Below are 8,666 nucleotides of genomic sequence, written 5' to 3' on the forward strand. Positions count from 1 at the left end.
ATGCAATAGATCAGATGATCGTTTACTTGACAATAGTCAGCTTCATGATGCTGTGTTCGAACCCAATTTGCTTTATTTTGACACTTGTGCATATTATGACATAATGAATATTCCAACTGTTAGTCGAACCATAGATCAGCAAGTGATGAACCAGTATAGTATCAATTCAGCTACAATGTTATATTATCACACCAAATACTCCAGGAGAAGGAAATCTCAGCCAGTTGAATTCTTTTATTATTATAAACTGCTTGCCATCATTCTGTCAGGAGATGTTGCATCAAATCCTGGCCCAATAAAGTTTCCATGTGGAACTTGTGGGCGTTCAGTTGCAAAAAACCATAGGGCTATGTGCTGCGACAAATGTGATATATGGTCACACATAAAATGTGCGGGCATCTCGCCAACTGAGTACATCAGACTTGGTAACTCAGACAAACCCTGGTTCTGCGATGGATGCATAAACTCTACAGAAGGCTCTGTCATTAAATCAAATCAGGATAATTCTATTGATGAACATAATCATTCTCTCAACAGTAGTTCAAGTAGTTATCAGCAATCGGTATACTCCACGAATATTGAGGATAGTAATATAAACGTTTCAATTTCAGATGATGTCTCTATCTCACCATCACCTTTTGTGGAACTCCGAGAAATACGACAGAAACATCCTAAAAAACTTTTAGTTGCACATTTGAACATAAACAGCTTGAAATCCAAATTTATGGAAATTCATGAATTACTAGCTGATAAAATTATAGACATTCTGTTCCTCTCCGAAACTAAAATAGATGCATCATACCTTGATTCTGCTTTTAATATTTCAGGCTATAAATTTGACAGAAGGGACAGGGATATTCATGGTGGAGGACTAGCCTCCTTCGTGAGATCAGACATACCATCAAGGAGAAGAAAAGATCTTGAGTGTAAAAACATTGAAAACCTAGTTTATGAGGTAACCCTTAACAAAAGTAAATGGTGTTTTGTGTGTGCCTACAGGCCACCTAGTTTAAATGCTGACTATTTTATTGAAAATCTCAGTAAATCTTTAGATAAATGTTTAGCTTTATTTGACAACTATGCAGTAATTGGTGATCTAAATTTTGACTTGCTCTCTGATAGAAAAGGAAAACCTCTCCTAGATTTTTGTGAACTCTTTAGTCTGACAAATATTATTAAGGAAGCCACCTGCTTTATGAAAAATTGTAAGCCATCTCTTCTGGATGTATTTTTAACAAATTCTAAAACATTGTGTGTTAAAACTTTGAATTTTACAACAGGTATAAGTGACTGTCATAATATGATTAGTACAGTAATAAATAACATGACACCAACCATTGAAAAACAAAAATGTGCTTTTAGAAGTTTTAAGAATTTTAACCCTATAGATTTTAACTCTGATTTAGGAAACTTGAATGTACATGAAAGCTTGTCTCACAATAGCAGTGATATTAATGATATCTATAACTCTTTTGAATCAGAAGTTGGTAGGATCATAGATGAGCATATTCCAGTTAAATATACATACAGAAAAAAGGACCAATTGCCTTATATGAATAAGGCATTAAGGAAAGCAATCTATAGTAAGAAAATGTCATATCATGAATATCTAAAATATAAAAGCTCTAAAAATTGGGAAGATTATAGACAAAAAAGAAATCTTGTAAATAAACTTAAAAAGAAGTCTTTAAATAACTACTTTATGGAAAGGTGTTTAGGTGGTTGCAAATCAACTGATTTTTGGCAAACTATAAAACCATATATGTCTAAAAAAGCATGAAGTAATGAAAATAAGATAATTCTAAATGAAAACAATAACATTATTTCAAAAATGATGAAGTAGCAGAAATTTTCAATGACTTTTTTGTGAATGTGGCAAAAGATATAGGCAAGGACTACACCTTTGATAAAAGTAACCACCCTAGCTTGAATGAAATTGCTAAAAAAGAATTCAAACAAGAGAATTTTGACTTCTCGCCTACTGATCAAAATACTGTATCCAAAATAATTGATAAATTTAATATTAAAAAGGCAACTGGTGTAGATAAAATCTCTGTGAAGATATTAAAATTAGGCAAACCAGCTCTTGTACCTCACTTTACACATCTTTTGAATAATACAATAAACTCGGGCATTTTTCCAGACAGATTGAAGCAAGCTCAGGTTACGCCAGTTTTCAAAAAGAATGATCCATTACTAAAGTCTAACTATAGATCAGTTAGCATTTTGCCTGTGCCCTCAACATTTTTTGAAAAAGTTCTGTCATTACAACTTAGCAATTATTTTGACTCTATTTTTGACAAATTTCTATGTGCTTTCAGAAAAGGTTATGGTTGCCAAACGACTCTTTTGAAACTTCTTGAGGATTGGAAAACGGCTCTTGACTCAAATGAATATGTTGCTGCCATTCTGATGGACCTGTCAAAAGCATTCGACTGTCTGCACCATAACATTCTCCTTAGTAAACTAAAAATATATGGTCTAACTGATAAGTCTATAAACTTAATGTCTAGTTATCTTTCATATAGGAAACAACAGATTAAAATTGGTAACATTGTAAGTACTTGGGCTGAAATAGATAAGGGAGTGCCTCAAGGTTCCATTCTTGGGCCTTTACTTTTTAATGTTTTTATAAATGATATTTTCTACTTTATAAACAATAGTACCCTCTATAATTATGCTGATGACAACACTCTCTCATTTCACACACCAAACTATGATGAGCTCCTGACAACTTTACAAACTGAAAGTGATATTTTAATTGACTGGTTTAGATTTAACTGTATGCAGGCTAACCCGGATAAATTCCAGGCAATTGCTGTAGGGAAAAAACACATGATAGAGCTCCTGTTTTTAAAATCGGCAGATCCACTATTGAATGCGAAGATATTGTGAAATTACTGGGTGTTGACATTGACTTTAGATTAAACTTTGACTCTCATATAAATAATATTTGTAAAAAGGCTGCTCAACAAATAAATATCTTAAAACGAATTGGAAAAAATTTAAATAAGCTTAACAGATTAACTATATTCCATACCTTCGTGCTCTAAACTTTAATTTTTGTCCGTTGTCTTGGCATTTCTGTTCAGTCAGTAACACTAAAAAAATTGAAAAGATCCAAGAACGTGCTCTGAGATTTGTTTACGATGATTATGATAGTTTGTATGAAAACCTATTACTTAAGGCCAAGTTACCATCATTACACTTAAGAAGGACTAGAACAATAGCTATTGAAACTTTTAAAATTTTAAATAATATGGCCCCTACAGTTCTGTCAGATTTAGTAGTGAAAAAAGATTCAAAGTATAACTTCAGGTATTCCAATATTCTACAGGTCCCTCAAGTTAAGACAACAACATATGGTAAGAATTCATTCCGTTATGCAGCACCAGTTCTGTGGAACTCGCTACCAGAAAGCTTCAGGTAGCTAACAGATTTTAATCGTTTTAAGAACCAACTTGGTTTCTGGGATGGCAACAATTGTAAATGTGTTGCATGTAAATAATGCCTGGGGCTTTCTGCTGGTGGGTCCCGCAAACCAGCTTTTTCCTAATTTGCTTCCTGAGTTGCTTTGATTAGTCTGTTTTGATGTTTTATTTGCTTTTCCTTTTGTTTTTGCCTATTATTATGTCTTGAGTTTGCCATGTTTTTTGTAGTTTAATATGCTATCGCCTCTTCTTACCTTGTTTGGCTGATTGCTTAGTATGTGCTATCTGCCTGCTTGTAAGTTTCTGTGCTTATTATTGTATTGTACACTGTCTGTAAATGTGACATGCTCTCTTTCATGTTGTTTATCATTTGCTACTGCGAGGAAGTTGCTGATCAGTTCTTTCCAAATCTGATTTGGGGGGATACAGTTTTTATCACCATTTCTTAAGCATACACTTTTGTGTTGTTTTTTGTATTGCAGATCTTATTCTCCTTTCTTATGGCAGTTTTTAGACAGCAGTGTCTAGATCAGCAGCTTCAACACAGATTTTAACACTTGTATTATTACACATGCTCATCTAGTTCTATTTAAATTAGTGTGCTTAATAATTTCTCTTTTGTAGCTCTTTTATAACTTTGTTAAACTTGTTTTAATTTGTTGTATAGTCGGTTCAAAAGCTCTTCAGAGCTTATGTTTTGTAATGTTGCCTTCTTGCCGACTCAAAATAAAACTTATTGTATTGTATTGTATTGTAAACTTTAAGAATTCCAACTTCCCCCCAGTGTCGCCCACCTCCCTACCCTAGCGCAGTTCAGTGCCGCAGTTTGCAGCCTTGAACATGTCTCGCCCTAGTTATCCTGCTAACTCAAGTTTTAACCTTTTTATTTCACCAAAATTAGTTTTTAGTTTCTTCCACTCTAAATTTTTATCACTATATTCTTTCTCTTTATGATTTTGACGCGCAAAACGTCTACGTCCCCGCAAGGGGTTTGACGGTTATGGAAGATAGATAGATAGATAGATAGATCCATATGATGAAAGATATAATGAAATAATAACAATTATGGGATTACTAGTCTTTGAGTTATCATCATCATCATCATCTTCAGTAATTGCCTCCCCCCGTATGGAGTATATTTGCAATCGGATAAAAACTATTTTAAACATGCACAGCAGGCAGAACTGACTTCTTCCAGATAGAAGTTCGTCTATATACAGTAGGTAAAAGTTGATAAAAACATCTCTAAGAGTGTAGTGGGTGTGTTGGTCAGCCAGGACCAGTTGGAAACCTTCCATGGATGTTTGGGCAACAGCAGTTTGAGGCAGCTTGTTCCATATGATGATGGTGGCTGGGAAGGAACTGTTCTGATAAGACTTTTGTTGGTGCACGGATTTGGCAGTAATGCTGGTTATGGCCTCTGGTAGTCTTGGCCTCACAAAGTGATGGATCAGGAGTTATGTCAATAAGCTTGTTTCTGATCTTGCAGAACATAGTAGTCCTTGAGGAGTTGCATCGACCTTGTAGGGTGTCCCATCTCATTTCATGGAGCATATTGGTAATGCTGCTAGTTTGGGCGTGGTTGTTCTTCACAAATCTAGCAGCTCTCCGTTGGACCATCTCATTTTGGTTGACTTGAGATTCGGAGACCAGACTGACGAAGCATACTGCACAGTTGGACAGACATAGGTCTTGAACGCATTAGCCTTGGCAGTCTGGGAACTAGAACGGATGTTTCTCGTGATAAAGGACATGGTGGAATTTGCCTTTTTAGTGATGCTGTCAAAATGCTTTTTCCAGGAGAGGTCATTGGATGTAGTAACACCAATTAAGGTATTTTGCGTTGTTTGTAGACTTCAGTTGAATGCCGTAAATGCTGTAGGGGGTTATTACAGGGTGTCTCTTTGTGGTGATGTATATAACTTCACATTGTCTAGACTGAGTATAGCAGAGAAAGAGCAGATAGGTTTCAAATATTTAATTTTTTTTAATAATATATATATATAGGGTTGATAAGGGTAAAAAATTTATACATCTACTGTCAACCACTAGGAACTCACTTAAGCTGTTTAATACAAAAGGCTAAGACTAAGCTCAGAAGGAGTTACTTTGGGTTTAGAGCAGTAGACATGTCTCTGCAACAATTTTGTCATGACTCACTATAAATGCATTTAAGTCAAGATTGAAGCAACATTGGGTGAGTCATAATAAGTTTAATGCCAGTGCTATGAGAGTAAAAATAACAGTTTAAATGTTAATACAGGAAGAAGAAAAAAGTGAATCAGTTAAAGAAAGAAATAATAACAAATTCAACTTGTGCTGTGCTTGGAATCATGTCAACAGACAGCTCCAAATGTTTACAATTTTTCCTTTATTATGATTCCAAGCACAGCACAAGTTGAATTTGTTATTATTTCTTTCTTTAACTGATTCACTTTTTTCTTCTTCCTGTATTAACATTTAAACTGTTATTTTTACTCTCATAGCACTGGCATTAAACTTATTATGACTCACCCAATGTTGCTTCAATCTTGACTTAAATGCATTTATAATAATGACAGCCCGCTCGACTATTCGAAGAATTGATGGAAGTATGGGGTCAGACAAAAGAATAAAAATAGATAAGACAAACAATGTACCTGTATTTGCAGATTTGGATAAGTCTTGCACTTACTGGCAATGTGTGACCATGATGGTAAGCATTAAGTGTTCAAAGTTTCAAAGCCATAAATCAAACAGTTTAGACAAAATATGGAATGATATGTCAAACTTAACTAATTTCTATGTCAAAAAAGAGCTGCCGGAGGACAGCAACGCTCGACTATTCAACAGCCTTGTCAATTAAATGAAAACAAAAGTCGAAAAAGGGGCATAACTTTGTAAAAATGGGAAACAGGGTTATGGAACCTGCACAGACTGCTAGGCTAAGTTAGCCATGCAGACAAGTCTGTATCTTAAAAGTTGTCTCTATCTGTTCTGGGGGCTTTGTCTCACTCTGTCCCTCTGGTCAGATCGCTCTGTGTCTGTACTAGTAGAGGATGAATTTCGTGGCGTGTGGCTGCATTTGCTATATGTAAAGCGCCTTTGAACATGTTTATCATGAAAAGGGCGCCATATAAATCTGGTATAATAATAATAATAATAATAATAATAATATAAAAATTTAACCAAAAAACTGCTAAGTTGAAAAAGGGGCATAATTTTTTAAAGATGCAAAGTAGAGTTATTAAACCTTTGCACTGCATGTTATATCAGGACAGTTAACAAGTATGTGAAGTTTCAATCCTTTCCCATTAGTGAATACTGAGATACCAGCTTACATACAAAAACTTAACCAAAAACTGCCAAGTCAAAAAAGGGGCATTATCTTGAAAAATGCAAAGCAGAGTTATGGGACCTGCACAGTGCATGTCAGATCATGACAGTGAACAAGTGTGTGAAGTTTCAATTCATTCCCATTAGTGGATAGTGAGATACCAACTTACATACAAAAACTTAACCAAAAACTGCTAAAGCAAAATAGAGTTATGCAACCTGTGCAGTGTAAGTCAGTTTATCACAGTGAATAAGTGTGTGAAGTTTCAATCCATTCCAACAAGTGGTTACTTAGATACCAGCTTACATACAAAAACTTAACCAAATCGGGACGCGGACACACGGGTGAGTCCAATAACTCTACTATTCTTTGAACAGTTGAGCTAAAAAGGGCCATAACTGAGCTAAAGTCCTTGTCCTAGTTATGTAGTCTTGCCTACATAATCATGTAGACTGTGATGGTAAACATGTGGTCAAAGTTTCAAAGTGCATAATGGGCCATAATTCAGCCAAAATAGTTGACAGAGTTATGTATTCTTGCCTACAGATGAAGATCATGATGATAAACAAGTGTTCAAAGTTTCAAAGAAATATGTCAAATAGTTTTGACAAAACAATGACTTGTACAAAAACTGAGCCAATTTCCAAACCCAATAAGGGCCATAATTCAGCCAAAATAGTTGACAGAATTATGTACTCTTGCCTACATTTGGAAATCATGATGATAAACAAGTGTTCAAAGTTTCAAAGTCACATGTCAAATAGTTTTGACAAAACGTGGACTTGTGCAAAAATTGTACCAATTTCAAAGTCCAAAAAGGGTCATAATTCAGCCAAAAATTAGTAGTTGGAAGAGTTATGTACTCTTGCCTACTGATAGAGATTGTTATAATAAACAAGTGATAAAAGCCATATGTCAAACACAAAATATGAACTGGTACGAAGAACGTAAACAAGATTTGTAAGTTAAAAGGGGCCATAATGCAGCCAAAAACCTTGATGGAGTTATGTACTCTTGCCTAAAACTGCACAAGGTGATGGTACACGAGTGTTGAAAGTTTCAATGCTTTATCTCAAAAAGGTTTAGTCAAAATGTGGAGTGGTACGAAAAACTTAACAAAGGTGTGACACAGACGCCGACGCTGACACCGTGGTGAGTAGGATAGCTCTACTTATTCTTCAAATAGTCGAGCTAAAAAGGACATGGAAACCAATAGTTTATATGAGCTAGTCACACAACGAAATCACCCCGATTGTATGAAATACTTTTAAATGTTTTCAAGTTACATATTCTTTTCACTATAGAAATCAATTATTACTAATTATTTGATATTTTCCATTATCTAAATCTGCTGAATGGGACTACAAAACAAACTTCATTGACTTCTTTTTTTTTGTCACAGAAATAGCATTCTATACATTGCTGATCAGTCTTGGGTTATTTTAAAAAAAAAATTCTCATTATGTCAAGACAAATTACTCAGATCTTCATAAATTTATCATCCCAATTTCAAGAAATTGGCAAAACCCAAAATACCATGCAATAAACATCATCATCATGGTAGGGAAACATCGAGTACCTACAACGGATATAGCCCAGAAAGTCATAAGCAAAATTAATATGCTTTGGTAAGATTTTGATTATTTTTTGTGTTTTAAAATGATGTATTAATATAACAAGAGGACCATGATGGTCCTGAATCGCTCACCTGTCCCCTCATGAACTGGGTATGACGTCGTTTTTTCTATTATTTGACATAGTGACCTAGTTTTAGAGCTCATGTGAACTAGTTCTGAACTTGACCTAGATATCATCAAGATAAAAATTTCTGACCAATTTTCGTGAAGATCCATTGAAAAATATGGCCTCTAGAGGTCACAAGGTTTTTCTATTATTTGAAATAATGAACTAGTTTTTGA

The sequence above is a fragment of the Mercenaria mercenaria genome, chromosome 2, assembly GCF_021730395.1.
Source record: "Mercenaria mercenaria strain notata chromosome 2, MADL_Memer_1, whole genome shotgun sequence".
In the NCBI taxonomy this organism is placed as follows: Eukaryota; Metazoa; Mollusca; class Bivalvia; order Venerida; family Veneridae; genus Mercenaria; species Mercenaria mercenaria.